Below are 21,179 nucleotides of genomic sequence, written 5' to 3'. Positions count from 1 at the left end.
GGTGACCAAACAAAGAATTCAAATAGAAAAGACTGTTCATATTTAGACACACATTCACATGCTTTGTAATGCAGACAGTCTGGCTTCTTCTCTGTCACTGTGGAGGGTAAAGGTTGAATGACAGGGGGAACAGGGTGAGCTGCTCCTGACTGTTCAACAGGAACAAACAGACATAAAAAAGGCCATGAAAAGGACAACCATTTACATCACAGTCAACTCATTTGTTACCCATTTACTATTTGTGTGTGTTGTATTCTCTAACCTCCTACTGTGTCTCCCTGCGGGTCTGGCACACACACACCCACACACCCACCCACACACACAGACGTACTATTAACCCTTGTGTGGTGTTCATATTTTTGTTACTCAGCCAGTGTTCATGGGTCTGGTGGACCCGCTAGAGTTTTGGCTTTCCAAATTAACACTATCAAACAATTTTATGTTAAATTACTCAACAGATGTTTAGTTCATCCCAATTACAAGACATATGAACAGCAAACATGGTTAATTTTTTCCCTTTACCTTTGTTAGATCACATTTATGAATTAATGTACTTCTTGTTTTTTTTTTTGTTCTTTTTTTTAATAAAATGTTATAAAAAAATAAATCAGTTATAATCAAGTGGAGTGAGTGGAAAGACACAACACATTTACACGTGAAGCAATATGTTTCACAACTAAATGTGATCAGCTGCTCATCGATGGTGACATTAGGCCCAGGGTTGTAAAACAGGGGAGGTGGTGCACACACTTATCCCACACTGTCCTGATGGCAGCTAGCTTGTCTCTCTGCCGTCGAGCTGGTCTGTCGTCTCGGTTATCAAAACGGATAATCCTGGAAATTTTGTGGAAGTTTTCCAGAAACATTGATGCACGGAAAGGTTCTTGCCGGTTTCTGCATCCCACAGGGATTCTGTGGATTCCCTTTCGGACCTGAAAACTCCTGCAAGGATAAAACCCCCAAAGTAGGCCTTTGGGGTTCTTAGATGAATTTGGTCCATCTCCTTCCACCTCTCTCCAAAAAACACCTTCCTTCTAGATTACCGCAATCCAGAATAATTTTCTGGATGGAATCTGGGATGAAAAGCTCAAATGAAGACTTGATGTCCTGCACATGAGTAACTGTCAGTCGTGTTGGCCCTGGCTTATTACAGTAACAGCTCTGCAGGGTGGCTCATTTCTTGGGCAAGAAGACCATTCAATTTCACCAGTTATTGACATCCATATTTCTTCACTTGCTGTCTGGTGGGCTTGTTCTGGTCCTGGAGCTGGCTGCTGATGGGGTACTCGTCTTCGTTTTGTTACTAAATGGTGCTCAACCTCATCCTCTTCTTCAAAGTCACTGTCAGACTCTGAATTTTCAGAAATGTGAAATATTCTGAAACCTCTTTGTCAACATCATCATCCGAAGCCCCTCTCTCTTCCAAAATCAATTGGATGGCCCTCGCAGTAGATATTCTTTTGCCATCTTGATCAGTTGTGATAAAGAACCACACTGGCAAAGTCTTATTTATAGTATTATGCCCCTAATTTGCAGGTGGGACAGGGTATGAGAAAATAAAATTTGGATCCCTCAAGAAAGAGGGTAAAATGTGTGGGAATGTAAGAGCAGACGGTGTTGATAGTTGAATTTTCAATAATGTTGCAACTTTGTGCAGGAGCAGGAGGGGAAGAAAACACTATCAGCAGCACCAGAAAGGAGGAAGACAGAGTGTGGGAACACAGGACCTGCACTTTCAACACTTTTATTAGGCCTGGGTCCAGTGGACCCGAACACCTTGTATGTAATGTAAATGCGTGGGGGGAGGTACAGTATGAGGTCATTGAAAATTTGTTCAGATTCATGCTCTTCACAGAAAATAAGCCAAAGCCAATGAATTTCAGGTTGAAAAAATAATTAATTGTTTAATTTTTCTTTTGAGAAAAACTGAAAACGGGTCTCACAGACCCGAACACCATACAAGGGTTAAAATAAGTGTCCCTTTGACTGCAGTAGTGTTATGTAAATGAGTGACATCTCTCACACACCAAGCTCTTTCCTACTTTACAGCTTTGTCTTTAATAGCAACCCTTCACTAATATGAATTGGTAGGAAGTCTTAACCAACCACTGTTTCCATAACGATAGCCCGCCTCCTGCAAGACCACCCACACTCTCCTGTTATTACTGACATAATAAATTTCAGTGTCCATTAAGTTCCAGCTCTTTGGCCAGGTGAACTCAAAGGTTTTTGTTTTTCTAAAGTTTAGCTACATTCTAATTTCTATGTGTTTTGTTGTACTGCTATTGTGAACTCTGGAGGAGCATCGATTAGATTGTTCTTATTGTGTAGCAGCCAAGGTGACCAATAGGTCAGTCTTGCACAAACCTTCATTGTTTCTTTAAGGCATGTTGAAAAGGCAAATGATCTGCTGAGAGCAAAAATCTAATTAGGTGACATTAGAGTTGGCATTTAAAAACTTCTCATAAAGGCTTTCCCTGACTCTATTCATCAGTTTGAAGTTTGCCTCTGTATCACTGAAATCTTGAAGATTCTGGACTTCTGTTCACATTTGAGTGATGGTGCACATGATGCACTTTGCACAGCAGTGACTGAATGCAGATGAGGACAGTGCTCCGTTATCTTTAAGGTATTAATTAAGGTCTAAAAGTATTTTTTTTCTTACTCATATTGTATGTGCTTCAATCGGTTCCATCGATCATTTATTAAAAGCAAAGGCCACTTCTTTCACCGCACTGTGTATGGTTATATTTTGAGTCTAAAAGTAGGTAAGTGGAGAGGTAAGATTTCAAGAAATCAACGGACTGTATGAAATATGAGAAACAGTGGTGGTGAATAAACCCAGACTTTTCTTAGCATGTCCAACCAATCAGGAATGCCAAAAATAGCTTGATCGTTATCCAAAACCACACACACGCTCATGCAAGTTGAAGAACTGGAGGCCCCAGCCATGGAAAACTCATCAAATTAGAGTCTGAGAGGGCCAAAAAAAACACGTCTGCAAGAAAAATAAGAAACGGAAAGAAAAAAAAGTCAAAATGGCATCCCCTCAAAGCTCAAAGCAGGTAGTATGAGTGTGTGATTGCTGTCAGGCTTGGTTTGCCTCAACAGAGGTGTTGGTAACTTGGAAACTTGAAATACACACACCACACTTAGATGGCCAGTGATCAAGCAACGCCTGCACTTTGTTCCTTTTTTGCATCATTCTATTCTTTGTCTCTTCTCTTTTCCATTTCTGTAGTCCACCCTTTCCTTCCTCATTTTATGTATTTTTGTTTCTCTCTCCTCCTCTTCCCCTTACGTATATTTCTTCCATTCCTGTTCCAAAATTATATGGAAAATTCTGATTAGTAGCTATTAAAAAAGCTATATATAATTTTGAGTAGATGCGGTTTAAGTCAAATCTTTCTTTAGCTTCACGGATGTAGAAATAACCTTTCCAGTCACATCTCCAGTCATTCATTTCATTCGTCACTCATTCTTGTTGGTTGAAAACCCGCCTCATCAAGAACTAATAAAGCGTTTCAGCCCCGTCTTTTCCCACCTGTATTTGCCCTAATATGCTCTTATCTCGCAGCTAAAAGCTTTTCTACTTCACTGCGTTGCTCTCATTTCCCTTCTGTGGCTCTGACTCACTACACTTCTCAGTACTCAATGCTGCTGATGTTTGTAATCTATGAATTTTACAATATTTTTTTATTGCTGTGAGTGTCAGTTCCGTGTAAAACACACACTCTGGACACGATTTTTTGTTTTTTCCCAAGAGCATTCTCCGAGATTGTGTAGTTCCTCTGATGAATAGAAAAGCTTTGATATTAGATCTTTCACACAATGTAACACTTTCATTTAAAGACAGCTGAGTTTCAGGTGAGATAAGGAAGCAGATATCATGTATATCACATATTGCGATTAAAATTATGTGTGTTTAGGCCATACCAGTGACCTGAATTACACACCTCAGTATATCTAAGTCATGCTTCTGTCTGCCTGCCTCTCCTCCTGCTGTGTGTCTGTGTCTTTCCTTTCTCTATTAGTGTCTGTGCCTTCAGGCTTCCATCTTTTATTGTTCTGGACAAATAAAGAGATCACACAGAAAAGAGGCCTACAAAAATCACTCCCTCACACATGGACACACGCACGAGCGCGTACACACACAATCAGATGGTTCTTCGGATGAAAGGGGCATTGTGGTAGCATAGCTACAAATCCCGGCAGCCCTCAGCACTCAACAGCTAACACACACTTACACACAACCCCCCACCCCACCCCCCCATCACACACACACACACAATTCTTATCGGACAAAACGTTCCTTGTCTTAAAGCCTGACCCGTCTAAACACACAACACTCACACATACACATGCACACAGCTTCATAGAGGTAGATTACCCTCATTTACAAATGTATGGCTTTGTGACTGACCCGTTAGCAAAACTAGAGGGAGCAGTACCCAATGAATTATTCAGCCCCTCCTTAAGGGTTAAAACAGGCGGAAAATATGCTTGTTAAGATGTCAAGGACCAGGAAGAATACACTTTTGAAGAAGGGTTAAAAAAAAGGGTAGAAATTTTCAAAAACTAAGGAATCTGTTTTAGAAAATGTTTTTTTTTTTTTATCAAAGATAGTTTTTTGGTTTTAAGATATACAACAGATGGACAAGGTTTCAAAATGAAAGCAACAAACGATGATATTTTGTCCTTCAAAAGTTAGAACAATATGCTACATGAATTATTCAGTGCTTCCATAAGAGTGAAAACAGGCGGAAAAATATCACTTGTGAAGTTTTTGAATTCAATATAATAAAATATATAATTTACTAAAGGACAAAATGAATGACGAAAAGAACACGTAATGCCAACTCTCAAGGGTTATTAAAAAAACTAAACAACAACAACAACCAAAAATGGGGAAATTAAGACCAGAAAGCATTAAATTGTTTAAAATGTTTCAACTTTATTATAAAAAGAGAGTATTTCTATGAAGATCTGAGAGTTGTGATGAGTACTATTTTTTTAAATGTCAGAGAAGGAAAATACAGCCTGTGTGTCACCTCCAAGCAGACACATGAATGAAATGATGAAATGACACATCTCTTCCATAAAGACGAACGATCAAAAATCCTTCCGATGATTACATGACTCGGTGGCCTTGGAGACTAAGGTAAATCAATCAGAAAAATAAAAAAATAAATTCTCTACCAAAACCCCTTCCCTCCCCATCTCTCTCCCACTCCTCCCCTCCATCTGTCCTTCTCCTCCCTATTTTTGTCCCTTCTTTCCATCCATCTCTCTTCCCATCTAGCATCTCTTTTGTCTCCTAGCCAGCCTTCTCCTTTCTTAATGCTTTGATCTCTCTTTCTGTATCCATCCAGGCGTATATGAGTGAGTATGGCAGGCTTGCTCGGTGTGCCTCTATGTGCATGGCTGCTTTAGACTAAAAACCCCCCCACCTAATATACTTCTGTCTCACACACACACACACACACACACACACACACACACACACACACATTCAAAAGGCCGTAGAACTTTTTGAAAGTCACACCAGATGTTCCGAGCTCCATATTCATGCAACAACATCCTCTTCTTATTGTTTTGCTTCCATGTTTCCTTTATCTCATCTTCTCGTTTCCCCTTCCCCCTTTCTCACTCATCTGGCCTTTTATTCATTTGTTTTCTTTTATAGAACCCCCTCCAACCCCTCTCCTAATCTTGCAGTTTTCCTTTCCCATCCTTGTATTCATCGTTTTTGCTTTTAAAAGCCTCCTCTTCACTCCATTTTCTTCATTTTTGTTCCATTTGTGTTTTTGTTATCATTGTATCTCTGGCATGCTCCATTCTTACCCCTCTCTTGCTCCCTCATCTTCAATTTGTTTGGTTGTTTGTAAACCATCTTCTCATCCTTCCCTTTATTCTGCCTCTCTTCCCCTTCCCTATCCATCTCCTCTTCAGTTCCTCTCCTCTTCCGCCCCATCCCTTTTCTATCAATGCAGCCCTATAGTCTAACTCTACAGTCCATTCACTTTTCGCTCAATCAGCTGAAAATGTAAAAAGGAACAGCAGCTTTTTAGTAGTGAAAGCATACCCATTCACAATTATTTCATTATATTCTGGATCTGACAGATGTGCAAAAAGAAAAAAAAAGGTTTTTATTAATATCGTCATCCTTCCTTTTCCACTCCTCTTCATGTCTCGTCCTTCATGCTAGTCTATCATTATTTTCTTGATTCTTTCGTCTCTCTTGACTTAATTGACTGAACAGGCTTTAGACTGCGTAGATGCATCCTTCATATCATTCCCAAACCTTGCTTGAATATCATGGCATGTTTTTTTTATTAACCATCTGCATCTCCATTTCCTCGCTTTTCTCATTTCCTCTCATTTTTTGCATCATTTCTCGCCCCCACCCCACCACCCCTTCCCCCGTATTCCCATTACATCCACCACCTCCTCTCTCTCTGCCTGTCATTCTTTCTCTGAGGTCTATTGATTCTCTGCTGGGGCCTTTTCCCCCGTCTTTCAGCTGTCAGAAGGAGATGGGATCTTCTGATGTCCCCAGCCATGATAAACAAATTGTGTGTCTCCTGCAAACCTCTTTGGAATACAGAGCACACACCCACAAATAGGTGAAATCAAAACAGATGGGACACAGAGAGTGATGATCAGAAAAGATGGAAAACGGGAGGCGGTACTGATTTGCACACCTATTCTTTTTTCTTTCTTTTCTTTCTTTTCTTTTTCTTTTTTTTTTGCATCTCTTGGGGTTTTGAGTGGAGACTAGGCTTTATTGTGGCGCATGTCTTTATTTATCTCCCTGGATATTCTCTGCATTAGCCCCTTTCATTTCCACAACAATCGTTTTTGCAGTTTTCTTTCATGGATCCATCTTTTTGTTTCATATATACATTTATCTGTACTGCAGCAATCATTCCCAGTGTTTTATCCCAATTATTTCATGAGTAACAATATCTTACACGGTCCCTGAATTTCTTTAATTTTCTGCATTGTAAATCAGTTCAAAAAATGAACACTAGTGTTCCAGAGTTGTGTCCTTCCCAATACTATATCCATCCCTTTTCAGTCCACAAATGCTTCCAATCTCTATTATCCCTCTCACTTTTCTTTCTCCACCTTTTTATACCTCCATCCTACCACATTTGCTGCTTAGTTTATCCACACACCCAGCATCTCTCACCGTCAGCCTCTATGCATGTGTCTGTCCCACCTTCTCCCACACCCTCCTTCTCCCCATTCATCCAAGTATTGATTTAGCTGTCCATGATACGCCATAGTGATTGACAGCTACTAATTGGCTTAATCCCACCCCCAGGGGTTTGTGGCTCTTTAGCTGATCTGGATACAGCTGTCCTATTGTCCAACATCTGACACCGTGACCCCGATGAACCAGTGAGGGGGGATAAGAAGGAATATTTTCATTGGAATAACATATTCTTGGATCATTCTCAAATCAAATGAAAGAGTATTGTTGTAGTGCCTTGGAACTATCTGACTCAGTGATTTAAAAAGATTCAGTGTGTAGTAATTGGGAGACATTACCTGTATTCCACAGTGTGCACAGAGAGGAAGACAGAATAAACAGACCTCTGTGCACTAACAGCAGGCTTTTGCCAAGTGGTTTGACAGATGAATTCCTGGCTCAAAGGTGAACACTTCTTTCACTGCAATACATGTGCATCAGCAAGCATGTGCCCAGTCGGGAGTGTCCTTGAGCGAGACGCTGAGTCTCTTAGGTTGAAATGGAAAAGCGAGGGAGAGGGAGGGAGGGAGATGGTCACCCCAACAGACGAAAAAAGCAGCCCTAAGCAGCCCCAGATTAGCTTTGCACTATTGAGGAGGCAAGGGGCAGAACATAAGGTCTTAGTGGATATCACTAAGCCTTTAAAGACCACCCTTCAGCCTTGGATGTACTCCCCCCATCGTATTTATCCAGTGACTGACGCACACTGTTTACATTCAAATTAGCCCATGGAGACCTTACAGGCTGAAAACTTTGCCTCAAAGGCAGGTCATGATCTGTTCACCTAGAAGTCATTAGTGAGTTTAGATCTTTGAAGCCGTTTTTATTCATAATGATAATGTGTGAAGATGGATTTATTTTCAAAGATGCATGTGCATCATTAAACTCGTAAAGGCCTCGAGATAGCCACAATCTTCATTAATATTTAATAGCCAGTTATTCTCTCATGTCAGTTGCTCAGTGTCGGTTGCGCTTAACATGGAATAAAATTAGAAATTAGAAACATTTCTAATTTCTAGAACAAGTTCTAGAACAATAAGCCTGAGTATATTTTGCAGTATAGTTTGCTTCCTGATCGATTTGGCCTTAAGGCTTCATTTGAACATGACATCAATCAGTCATACCATATTAGTAGAGTCTAGTTGCTTGGCTTGAACATATATACCATCTATACCCGTATTTTTCAAATAATGACTTAATTTGGAATCGACTCTATAAAGATGAACGAGTAGACAGAAACTGAGGGTGGAGGTAAGCAGTAGAAATTGATCAGCAGTGTTGCGGACCATTACATCTACCATGCATGTGTAATGACCCTTATTACCACTCTGATTCATATATCCCACCCATTACCCACAAACCACTTGACTCGGTGACAGACTGGAAGACACAAGGGTCATTGTGCCAAAACATCCTCCCATGCTAAAAGATCCCCTCTTTTCTCTGCCTCTATTCTCAGTATAGTAACCCCCACCCCTTTTTTGTTTTTCATTCCTACATGGTTGGTGAAGCCAAGTCCCCTCCCTTATTTCTTCAGGTTAACACAGAGAGACCTTTGTTGTTCCATACCTCAATAAGCCTACACTGTTGGTTCTCAAAGTTCCCTCAAGGCAAAGACACCCATACGTATCCCAACAATCTGGACGACTCCTCAAGAGCAGTCCCTTTTGCTAAACTTCTCCCAAACTGATGTTTGTTGTAGTAGCTGATCTTTTTGAAATTTATACTGACAGTCAAACATTCCCAGAGAGGCAAAGAGATAAAGTAAGACATGCATTTGCATAGAACATAACAAAATCACTGTATAAATTCTGTGGAAACAACTTAAACAATTCATTCTTATTCATTCTACATTATATTTGAAATTCCATTGTATCCTTGAGGACTGTAAAACCCCTTTATGAAACTCAAAAAGTGTCCTTAAGTACCTGAACCTGCTAAAGTAAATTGTTTTGAATGAAGGTGTTAAAGTTACTCCACCTGAAATATGAATAAAAGCGAGCGAAAATGGAAATCCTAATAAATAAGAAGGTTATTTTTCACTTCAAAATTTCACAGCAAGATATTTCCTTTGATATACTTCTTTTCATCTTGAGAATGAAACCAGATGACATTCAGCTCTTTTTGCGCTAAACAGAGCTTAAAGATTGGTGCATCGTCTGGTTGAGTAAAATATAAACATGCTCAGTGAATAAAACATCGGTAGTATTTCCTTATATACAAAGGTCAAAACATCTGTTTATACATTGAGTGATCTGTACCGCTGTATGCCTGCCCTCCAGCACAAGCACAGACACACACACACTCGCAAATATACTGTTATTACAGTATATTTGCAGGGACTTATGCAGACTACATCCACTTTGACTCCTAATACACACAGTATCCTTCACCACTCAACCTAATGCTACATTACTTCAACAATCTCAGAAGACTTTGTTCAAAGCTTCAACCTTGTCTGGAATTTTTTAAGTCTTTCTGTGCCTTTGGAGTCATCTGGTTCCTGTAAAGATAAGAGTAAAGTGAGATGCTTGCTTAGACTTACACCCACACTGAGCCTTGCATATGACGTTTGAGCACTGAGTGACCTTGCACCTTCAGATGACATGGGCTCATGCAGACAGACTGCCTGAAATGACTTTTATTTGTTGCTGATGGTGATACTCAGGTGCAAGGGCATGGGCACACGAACGTGCAGAGGGTGTGTGACATTGTGTGGTCAGCTTTAGCAATAATATCTGAAAAAAACTCACATGCATGGACACATTGGACTAACGCTCACACATACATGGTGACCTTGTTTCTTCAACGTGGCCACTAGAATCTAAACAATGTTGATGACATTTGCTTTCACGATATCACAATAAAAATAAACATGGCTGTGACAAATGTGATGTCATTCCACATAAACACTGAAAACGCAATAGTTGATAATGGCCCCGAGGAACTGCTACTTCACTGGATTTAAAAATAACCTCAACTGGGTGTAGTGGTAATGACGACCACTGCCATTTTGCAAGATCATTTAAAAATACAAGGAATATTAAACATCTAATAGCAAATGTTAAATATTTAGAGGTGTAAATATTGGGTTAAATGTAAAAATCTCCAACCTGTACAAACAATCTGTGATAGTGCGTTATTCTACAGTGACACATTAATCCTACTTTATTGTCAGCACTGCTTTGGCTTATGTTAAAGTTAAGAGAAATTAAACATTCGCTTAAATTCTCTTCATGTTTAAAGAACCCATAGAACCTTGTTTTCATTTTCCTCCTATGCAGTACTTTTCACAAAGGGATTAGTGTAAGTGTGAAGAAAAAGTGTCAGTGACTGAATAGAAGAGGATCTGCCTCATATCAGTCCTTGTACCTTTCCCTATATATAGCTATGGCCTTCTGTAGCGCAATAACAATTAGTCAGCCCTAGAAGTGGCAATACATTTTGCTCAACTCTTCTCTTTTCACTGAAAAGGTCAATGCAGTCACAGCACAACTAAACAGAAAGTATAAGAGAGAGCTAACGAAAGTCAGAGGATGAGGAATGTAAACTATTTAGATGAGGGGAGACAGGTAAAAGAAGAGAGGAATAAAAATGAAAACTTACAAGGAGAGATGACAGGGAAAAAAAATGATGTTGCTCTATAAAACTGACCCATGGTCAGGGATTAAGGCATGGAGCGGGGAGGGAATATACTGAAGTCAAACCAGTCGAATGGAAAAAAGTGAAATTAATAGTGTCCAATGAAGAAGCTGCAGTCATATTCAATCATATTACACTATTATACGTGTCACGGTCAATGAAGCATGGCTAGGGAAAGGGAGAGGAAAAAAGAGAGAAAGTATAGCAAAGGGGTGGAGGACCTTAAGAAAGAAGGGGAGGGACAGAAAAAAATGAGTAAAAATGCAAAGAAGGAATGCAGGGTTTTAGCCAAAAGTAATGACACAGAGAAAGAACGGCAAATAAAACAAAATAATGAAACAGAAGCAAAACAGAAAACTGGGTTTTTCTCTATAGGCTTAGTACAACAGTATGTGTCAGCGTCACATGTACACTGTTATCTCGTTTTTTCCCCCATGTCTTTTTATGTGCGTGTCAGTGAGCCATCATCTGGCGTGACACCATCAAACCAAAGCTGGTAAAATGTAGATTTTACCTAGTTAATCTAATCTCATGGATTCTTCTGTGGCACCGGTGTGAGTGGATGTGCACAGAAAACAGACACACCTTCGCCTCTCAGATCGCAGTATCTCTGCAAGGATTCCGAAGAAATTCAGGGTTCTGCGAGATTGGCTCATTTAGTGAACTCACAAATTATGCAGCTAGGAAAAAAGTATCATTCATGCATTCTAATATGGTGCATAATTTAGCAATCATGTTAAATTACACAGAAAGCTGCTATATGTTATAAGGGAAAAAACTCTATGTAATACATTTCTCCAGGCCGGGTTTATTTTTGGAAATTTTTCAGAGAGTAACACTTGTGTTCATTTGAAGCACAGTGGGAATAAATACAGGTGGGGGTGAGGGGGCTGAGGTATACTGAAGGGGACAGGAGGAGAATGAAATGTGGAGGACAGGAGAAGGGAGATAAGTAAAGAGGGAAAGGAAGGGGAGGAAGATGAGGACTGAGGAAAGAAGGAAGGAGAGAACAAGAGAGGATGAGACAGAACTGGATGAGAAGCTGTAGATAAGTCCCAGTGTGATCAAAGCATTACTTTGACATCAAATGCAGGCCTTGCCAGCATACTGACTGGTTAATGCTAGAAACACTTTGAAATATTAGAATATGTGTGGCTAAGAAGCTTCTCCTCATATTTGTCCACTTCATAGGGATTTAAATATTGAGATTAATGCGTTATAAAGTGATAAACATTTTAACTACCTATGGTCAGATCTAATTGTCTTGCAGCTGTCCAACCATTAACAGTTACATGCATTCTGATTGTCTCCATCTAATGACTTTAATGTGCCTTAAAGACAGGTAAATCGTGGTTTAAAATCCCATTACTGAACACCCACATCATTCACATCACAATACAAGAAAAACAATTCCGTCATAAATAGCCCCATATGCCAGCAGACAGGACAAAGAGCCAGTTTGTTGCATGAAAAACTGGTTTCCATTACCGTGTTTGTTTAAACTGTTTTAAAATAATTCAACCTTAAAAAGCAATTTTACTGATAAATAAGCCAAATATGAAGGCATACAATGTGACATAAATAAAAAGATAAGAAATAAGTGAACGTATGCAACAGGATTATTACGCTACTTATGTTCACAGAGCCTGTTTCGGCAAATAGGTGCCAGAGCCCTTCCTCTCTCGATGACATAAGACTGCAAACTTAACTACTTTTTTGTGTATTCCGCCTTCGAGCTACATCTTCGGAAAGCTCATTATGCCGCATATGAATTGTGTCATCCAGTTTCAGTTCTCATGTTCATATTTTCTTAAACAGTAGAAAAACAACAGAAATACATGCAGGGAGGGACAAATGATGAATGTTCTTGGCCAGATGGAGGTCACAGTAACATGGTTTTTAGACTGTGGAGCTACTGAAATGCCACATTTTAGTTAAACTATTTATCAGTCTGATCTGCATGTCTCTTCAACACTCCCTGTAATGCAGAGTCCTCTATCTAACCCTGCTTATAATCAGATAAGCTATATGCAGCATTTGCTTTTCTGGCCGGCCACTGACACTTTGTGTGTTTGTGTGTACGTTCAGCTTCTGGTTTCGACACCACTTGCTGTGTCTTTGTCAGCACGTGTCCTGCAAAATAAATCATTTTCCACAATTTAAACCTGATTTGAACTGATTTAAACTGATTTGTCAGCCACTAATGTGCACATATCCTCACATATATAAAGTATGATGCAAACAGGATGCAAACAGAAAAGCATGGACACACACTGTACCTTGAAACCATAGCTAACTGTCCATAAAGTTCACCTTTATAAATGTGTTCCATCAGCAAAATTAACTTGCTACAATTAACATAACCGTGTTAATTATGGTAATCAACAGCACACCCACTGCAGGTACATGCTCAAACCTGTGCGCGCCTGTGCGTGTTTGACAAGTTTAGTGGAGATAAATGATAGAGGGAGTGAGAAAATGATGGTACGGACAAAAAAAGAAAGATGGGGAATGAGACTGATAGCTTGAGTTTGACAGGTGATTTAAAATAAAATAAAGTTCAAAAGTCAATTAACTGTTTAAGTTATTTGTTAAACAAAAATACCTAAAAGTAATTAGAAGACACTGCTTTAGGCTATGGAAGTTTTTTCCATGACTTGTTGCATGTAGTATCACAACATATTAATTGATGACAAGTGTAGTAACTTATAAAACATAATCAGTTTGAGGGAAAAAGGTGGACAAGCCCACTATGAATAACTTTATGACAATACTTAATGGTTATCTTGCTGAGGATATTCTTAGACATAGATTTAATGCGTTTTCTTATATTAACATAAACATAAAGCCTAAAGTCTTCAATATCAAACATGCTTTTCAACAACTATCACAATGTGGTAGCAACCCAAAAGGTCCTCTGCTTTCCAAAATGTCCTCATACCAATGTTCTAAAACTCAAGCTGGTGCTCACTATGATAGCTGGACAAGTACAGACACACACACACACACACACACACACACACACAGAGTTAATTATTATCCTGAATAATGAGAAGCAAATGACTCATTAAATCTCTCCTTGACCCGCACGCAGAAACTAGCCACTGTTCCTCACATTCTTTCTTTCTCACTGACTCTACAGTACCTCATACAAAACTTGTCAAACCAGACGCCTTTTCAGCTGTGAATTATTAATTGGCATTAAAGAAAGAGCCCAAATTTCTCTTTGACCCCAATCCCGAGTACTTTTGTACCAGAGCGACCGCAAAAAGTAAAGAAAATCTCCTGAAATTCATAATTGAGATGAACTTTGTTCTCGACCTTCATCCCTTATTTCCTTTCCCTCTCGCTCCCTCACTCTTTTTCAGTGTCTCTGCCTGTGACATGCTGTCTGCCAAAGCAGAAATATAGTTACATTTGACTGTTTAAAAAAATAACAAACATGGTTTTCTTTTTCCTTAATATGATTGGTGTCCACGAGACAGCAGAGCACCTGACTGGACCCAAGGACTGTCACAGAAAACAAATTACACTTATTTTTCAGGCCCACTCTGTCACACTCGTGCATACACCTACATCTATACAATATATCTAAAGCATATATTTATATATATATATATATATATATATATATATATATATATATATATATATATATATATATATATACACACACACACAAAACCATTGTTAAAAGAATCACATTTGCAATCAATTAGATTTCACAAATGAATATTCTGGATGAAAAGTTCAGGTGCCTATACACGTGCCCATACAAGGTGTTCTGATCAATATAAATCGCTGTCTCGAATAATCAATTTCCAATACAATCAATATCAGTGTCAACCCTGTATTCTGATCATCAATGGTAAAATCGATGAAATCACTCATTAATCCTGAATTAACATTGATCCAGACTCCACTGTTTTTGCAATTAAACTGCAGCCTCATCGCCTAGCAGTAAATCCACGCAGCCTTTTCTGCCAGTGCTCAGCTCTTTTATGCAGGAGTGAGAAGGTCGACCATGCCGAGGATCACTATTCAGCTAACAAAGCTTTAATACTGGAAACCAACACAGCTGCAGCTGCAGCATGTCGTTTTAGGTGCGCATGATGCGAGGGCAATTAAAAGTGAACACCTAATTGATGCTGTAGTCTCTCTGTGCTGCCACATGTTTTTGTTTATTTGCTCTAACTGGTGTCCTTGTTGCTTTGTGGTATTACTTGTGGTGCAGTTTCCCATCTCTGAGTACTTGCATGCATCCCATCCAGCTTTAGTCTGCACTGCCTAAATTACTTCAATGTGACTTTGCTTATCAAATAATGAGAGCATGGGACACATTTATGAATCACGCTGCTTGTTAGTTTGTTTCGGTCAACAAAATTGAAAACATTTTCCAATTTAGTGATTTTTCACTTGATATTCAAGTTATTGGTTTTCTTTTCCTTTTTAGGGATACAGAGAACGGAATCAAAACACAGTATGCGCTACGTTGAAGGAAGGGAAACGGGCCAAAAAGTAGAGAGTAGTCAGACTAAAGTGCATGAACTGGAACGGGTGCACTGTAATTTAAAGTCGCTGGCATGTAGACCAATTGAGGAATAATTGAAACCACATGAGCTCAAGAAAGAAAAAAAAAACATACAAACGCCATGCTTAAGGCCAAAGAAACTAAACCCAGTATGTCATGCTGCATGGGAACTATGTCAACACTACTAAGCCACCTGTGTTGTCTCACTCTTCCCCACGTGCACCAATACCCAGGAAATCATCAAATACAGACAAATTAACTTGCTTTTTTTTTTTCCTCCTCCACCCCCCCACCCCCCACCCCACACACCGCTAGAGAACAAGTATGGGGATTAGAGGTCAAAGGCACTAATTACTGACTCTGCCATTTAGTCCGGTTGAGATGAAAGATTAGAGTTATAATCCCATTCCGCTGCCATAGGAAATTATATATCAGCCTAACATCTATCTGGCCTCACATTCTGCTGTTTTAAATAGATGAAGATCGATCTAAGGGAAAGAGAGAAAAAAAGCTGACGTTTAACCAGTTGTGTGTGCTGACTCTGCTTTCTATTGAGCCCATGGAGCAAGGGGCTGGAAGAAAACAAAATTTAAAAAAAAAAGTCCAGAAGCAGAAGGCAGAACTCAATTCTCCACCAATGTTCCCCCACCCCGTTCTCACTGGGAGGTAACGTGAATGTGAAGGTAAGAGAAACCAGTCACAGTGGACAGGCTTATCCAGACAGACAAGATTTGTGCGTGTGTGCGCGTGTGGGTCTGTCTGTTAGGGGCGTTCATATTGAATCCTGTATCCCTGGGGAGCCTAACTACCTCTCCATCTCTCTGACTGGCCCCCTGAGAGAGACAGACAGAGCAGGAGAAAGGAGAGAGATTGGAAAAAGAATTAGAAATAAAGAGCAGAAAGAAGGAAAAGGAGCAGTGGAGCCAATACTGCAGCAAAGCCCAATAGCTCCCTCTGTCGTCATCTAGAAATGGTCCAGTAGCTCTTCCATTCATTTTCCCCTTTACTGTCTTCTTTTTGAGTCCTGTTTCTTTATCTGCAGGATCACAACTTTATTCTATCTTTTAAGCCTCCCTTTCATTATTTAAAAAAACTACTTTACGATCACATAACTTACGAGGATGAGCAGTTGGTGCCTAATTAAAAATAAATATAATGATTACAGTGTAATAAATTAATCCCTCTATTTTGTTTCCTCCCTAGGGTGCTACATCAGCACTGCTTGCAGGCAGATGCCTTTAAACTCAATCCAGAAAGCAAGGTTGTTTTCTTTTCATTCTCTTTTTAAGATTCTGTCTTACTCGTTTCATGAATGTGGAAAGATCAACATAATTAGTCCCATCAAATCTTTAAAAATCACTCAAAGCTGATCAAAATCAATACTTATAAGTAAAAAGCAAATTTTATATTGTCTGATTTTTCTGCATTTGCCATTAATTTAAAGAACATTTTCAAATGCTGTTTCTTTTTCCTTCTTTTGTGAAACTCTGAAGAACGTCAAATAACATCAACAGGAATTATTGCTACACACTTAGACTGAGTCTATAGATACATAATAGGTAAACATAGTGTCTAATGTGCATAGTGTCTAAGATAAGTCATGAGATAGTTCCCACAGATTGAATTCTGAGTTAGAGAGTTTGAACTTAACCTAAATATCTTCTGGCCTTCTCATGTCCTATCACACATTCCAGAAGAAATGCTAAAGCTCGTTAAGCTTAATTCTATCTTTACTAACTATAACTAGCACAGCTATGATGCACAGTATTTCCAGTGCCAGGTTCTGAAACCACTTCAGTAAAAACCAACAAATCTGACGACATTTCTGTGTCAGTTTCTGTGCAATTTCTTGGCTGAACATCAGGGAAAAAATCTGATACCTCTCCCACCCCGCTTTCATCTGTCATCCAAGCCAGGTTTCTGTATGCTGCTCACCCTAAATAACACAAAGATGTACTGGTACAAGGGAATTATGTGTGTCTGCCCTGCTTTTAAGGTATACAATCACTTCTGCAGACATAAAACCACATTTTTGCGGGAACTGTTCATTCCTGCAATGGCTAAGTGAAGGCAGGCAGTTTCTACTCGCATGTCTCATTTCAGCTCATACGGCAGTGACTCTCAAAAAGGAATGAGACTGACTACTCTACTGATAGACGTCACGCTGCCCTCCTCTCTTGTCCACCACCTCCTCCTTTTCTTCACATCCTGATAGGAGTCATGCTCTTTTCTGCTCAGCTGCTGCTCCTCCGACCGTCTGCCCCGTTGTTTCTCTCTGCCCTGCACCTCATCTCCTCTGCAGACCACATCCCCTCATTTCCTTTCCTGCACCTCTTTTTTTGCCTCTTGATCTTTTCCTCTTTTACTCTGCCCACACTGTATTATTGTTTGAGTGAAATATTGGGAGAATGAAGAATTAATTGGTGAATTAAGAAAACATCCAAAAGCACAAGTTGAGTGATACTGTTGTGCTACTTAAAAAAACCCTTTGTGGAGCCAGAGAGCGACAGCTGTGATGTTGAGCTCTGTCATTAAGTGAACATAAGAAGCAGCAATTCAAAACTACTAAATTAGGGACCTTCTTTGTGTGTAATATGTCTTTTAAGTGGCCAGTGAGCCACAGTGTCTCAGAACTAAATATAAAAAAGGGGAATTCTGCTGTTCTTCGCTGCAGTGACTGGTCTGTAGGCTAATTGGCAAACATTAAATAAACAGGGAAACACTCTCTGAAAAGTAACCACATAATAAGGAAGTGTGGGGGGAACCACAACAGCACAGTTACAACACTTGTAAGAAGGGAATTAAAAAATGAAAAAAAAAAATGCCTGTCGAAAATATAACACAATAAGTTCCAAACCCTTTCCCCCCTTATTTACTAAACTGCAGTTAGAGCATCTAATGGATCCATTTCTCTGCATCTTTCCTGCTCCATTGTAGACTGCAGACTTTTTTCAAGGCAACACAAGAAAACATCTCTCCAGCCAAGCCTGGCTGCTAGGAACCCCCTGTCGAATAAATACAACAGCAGCAAATGATTTTCTCAATGGCTCCCATAAGACTGAAGCGCACAGACAGAGTCGGAGAGATTGCTGTGTAGAGAAATGAAGAGAGAGGAAGAGGAGGGCGAGAGAATGGTGAGTTGGAGGGGGTTGAAATGCAAAGGGGAGAGCAAAGGTACGGGAGAGAGGGGAGACATTTTATACAGCAACAGTGTGGGAGACAGAAGGGGGAGAGGGAGAGAGAGATTATTGCCTGCTTGAGAGCAGCAATCTTGAGTTGTGCCATGAATACCAAAGATACAGCCCTGGAGTTAACGCCCCCCCCAACACACACACCTCTCTAGCTCTCTTTGCTCCCCCATTGAAAACGCAGCGGAATTGCAGATGCCCAAAACTACACACCGATATCTCTTTTACTCTCTGCTGAAAGCGGCTGAGCAGCAGACCAGTTCCAAATCCATCTGTAATTATTCATATCAGACCAGCATGCGCACAGACCCAACCAGTACGGACAAATCTACTCTACTGAGCAGATTTCACTGGATGTCTATGCAACAATTTACAAAATGATCTAATGTGGCCCTACAGGGATGCTAAGCCAAACGCACGGACCTAATTGAGTGCAGAACGAGCCTGAATGAGCCTATGGGCAAGTGATCTGTATGCATTTTTTATGCAGTTTCACCAGCGCTGGCGCACACCAAAAGGGCAAGAACGCCGCTCCGCTTCAAGTATTCAAACGGACTGAATACTAAGCTGCGTGGAGTCTTCAGGGATTCACATTTCAAAATCACAAAATCAATTAGCTTCCAAATCAGTAATGACCCCGCAAAAACCAGAAAACGAGAAAGAATGAAAGAAGGGGAAATGGCGAAAAAGGGGAAAATATTGGGGATTGAGAATTTTAAATATGCCGTTTTGATTTTACAGGAGGAGGATAAGTTGGGGGAAAACGCTTTCTGGAAGAAACAGGAAGAAATATGTTAAATAAATGCAGATTAACTGTAACACTAACAAATATTTCTTTCCTGGAGTGGGCTAAAGGGACGCAGTGAATTTATCTGTTTACCGAATTATGTGACCGCAACCCCCCCTCACACATCCAGTTGATGGTGATCCAAGGAAAAGTTCTGCGTCGCAGTTACGCGGAGCCGCCGGGAGACACGGAGACAGCGAAAGGGAGCTTACTCCTAGATTAGCTACTATAGGCTACGTGGGCAGACTCACAAATACGCAAACGCAGTTGGATGCACTCGCAGACCAAATAAGTAAAAATATGCAGAAACACTGCAAGAGAAACTTTAGTGAATCCACGCTCTGTTATGCGAAAACCACACAGATCCAACCGTCGTCCAGTGGCCCGGAGGAACGAATAAAGTCTGCACTGTTACTGGCAGCAGCACAACAAATAAAACCAAGTGCTGTCTTTAATGCGCAAAGGATCTTTGGGTTTTGTGAGATTTTCCATTGTTAATCAAACATAATCAAGTCCGATATCATCTCCGAGTAATCTTCCTATAATGTATAAGAAGTGTTTGTGCGACAGTTTGGTTTAGTCAAGAGTCTAACCAGAATCTCCCCAGCATCCCGGGAACCTAAACCTTTAACTTCGCTGGCTCTCGTGTGTTTTGCGCTCAGGAAAGCCTCTGCAGAAGAGATGCGCGGATAGTGAGAAGAGAGACATACGATGGAAGTGTGTTGATGTAACTACGGCAAAATCCCAGTCCTTAAACTCCAGTGGTCTTACCTTGGAAGTGAGACTCCGTGCGCAGCTCGTTCACCCAAGTGTCCTCAATACATACAAGCCAGTAGAGATCGGCCACTTGACTTAAGTAGTATTGCTTCTTTTACCAGATGTCCAACACATCCACTGATTAAAAGCCCAGTTTTTCTATGTTTACGTGCGCTTGGAGATGAGAGGGTAGAAATTCAAGCTGAGCCAAGTGGGTTTCCCGCTGGAGCTCAGTGGCAAAAAATAATAAAAAAAACAAACCAGTCAAGCGAATTTAAAGATAAACTGAAAAGAGAGGACAAAAATGAAAGAGCAGTCATGCGTCTTGATGAGGTCCGAGACTGAAGTGATGGAGAGGAGTGGATGGTGAGGAGGTGGGTGTTGGAAGAGAAAAAGAGAGGAAATCACCGTAGCATCCCTCCCTCCTTCGGGTAACAAATCCGGTACCGTCAGCGCCGTTTATCCGTCCTCCCTCCTGGAGCATCGGAAGCGATGTGAGGGAAACTGAACGGCGCGCAGCAGCAGCAGCGAGAGAAGAGAGGGAGGGAGAGAGAGAGAGAGAGAGAGGTGTCGCTGCCGTTGGAGGGCGTAGGAAACTGGTAATCCTCTCTCTCCTCTTACTCCTGTATCGGTAGTAATTTTGTTATTCGTCGGAATTAAATAAGTGGCACCTCAAATGACAAACTCAAGTGGGGCAAACCTCTCAATACACATTAACATTTTCAGATTTTATTACAGTAGAAATATAATTTGTTTAGTTATTTTTGACCGTGGTTGCAAAAAGCATTTGCACTGAGAAGGATACGTTGTTTAATGAGGTTTAGGCCACATTATAGCCTTATCTGTATTGTAACACTGTACACCCTTCCCACATCAAAATCCACCCTGAGAGGTTACAGCAGAAGAAGCCCTGCAGGAGGGTAACTGAATGCAACAGTTGCTATTTCCTCATTGGCTAAGAGGAGCTTCCAACCGCTACCAGCAGAGATTTAGAATTGCACAGAGAGCCAATGAAAG

At 40.3% G+C, this 21,179-nt stretch overlaps 1 protein-coding gene across 2 annotated transcripts in view; it reads right to left on the bottom strand.

The window, feature by feature from the left end:
- cdh11 (cadherin 11, type 2, OB-cadherin (osteoblast)) overlaps nucleotides 1–20,666 on the bottom strand; it is an 89,228-nt gene extending 68,562 nt beyond the window's left edge. For both annotated transcript variants that reach the window (XM_004553504.3, XM_076891464.1), the window contains exon 1: nucleotides 20,178–20,666. The gene's annotated coding sequence lies outside the window, so the exon portion shown is untranslated. The remainder of the gene's footprint in view (nucleotides 1–20,177) is intronic.
- Between the last annotated feature and the right edge of the window lie 513 nt (nucleotides 20,667–21,179).

The sequence above is a fragment of the Maylandia zebra genome, linkage group LG13 (assembly GCF_041146795.1).
Source record: "Maylandia zebra isolate NMK-2024a linkage group LG13, Mzebra_GT3a, whole genome shotgun sequence".
In the NCBI taxonomy this organism is placed as follows: Eukaryota; Metazoa; Chordata; class Actinopteri; order Cichliformes; family Cichlidae; genus Maylandia; species Maylandia zebra.
Note: the sequence above shows the minus strand (reverse complement) of the source record. Positions and strands in the feature narration are given on the sequence as shown.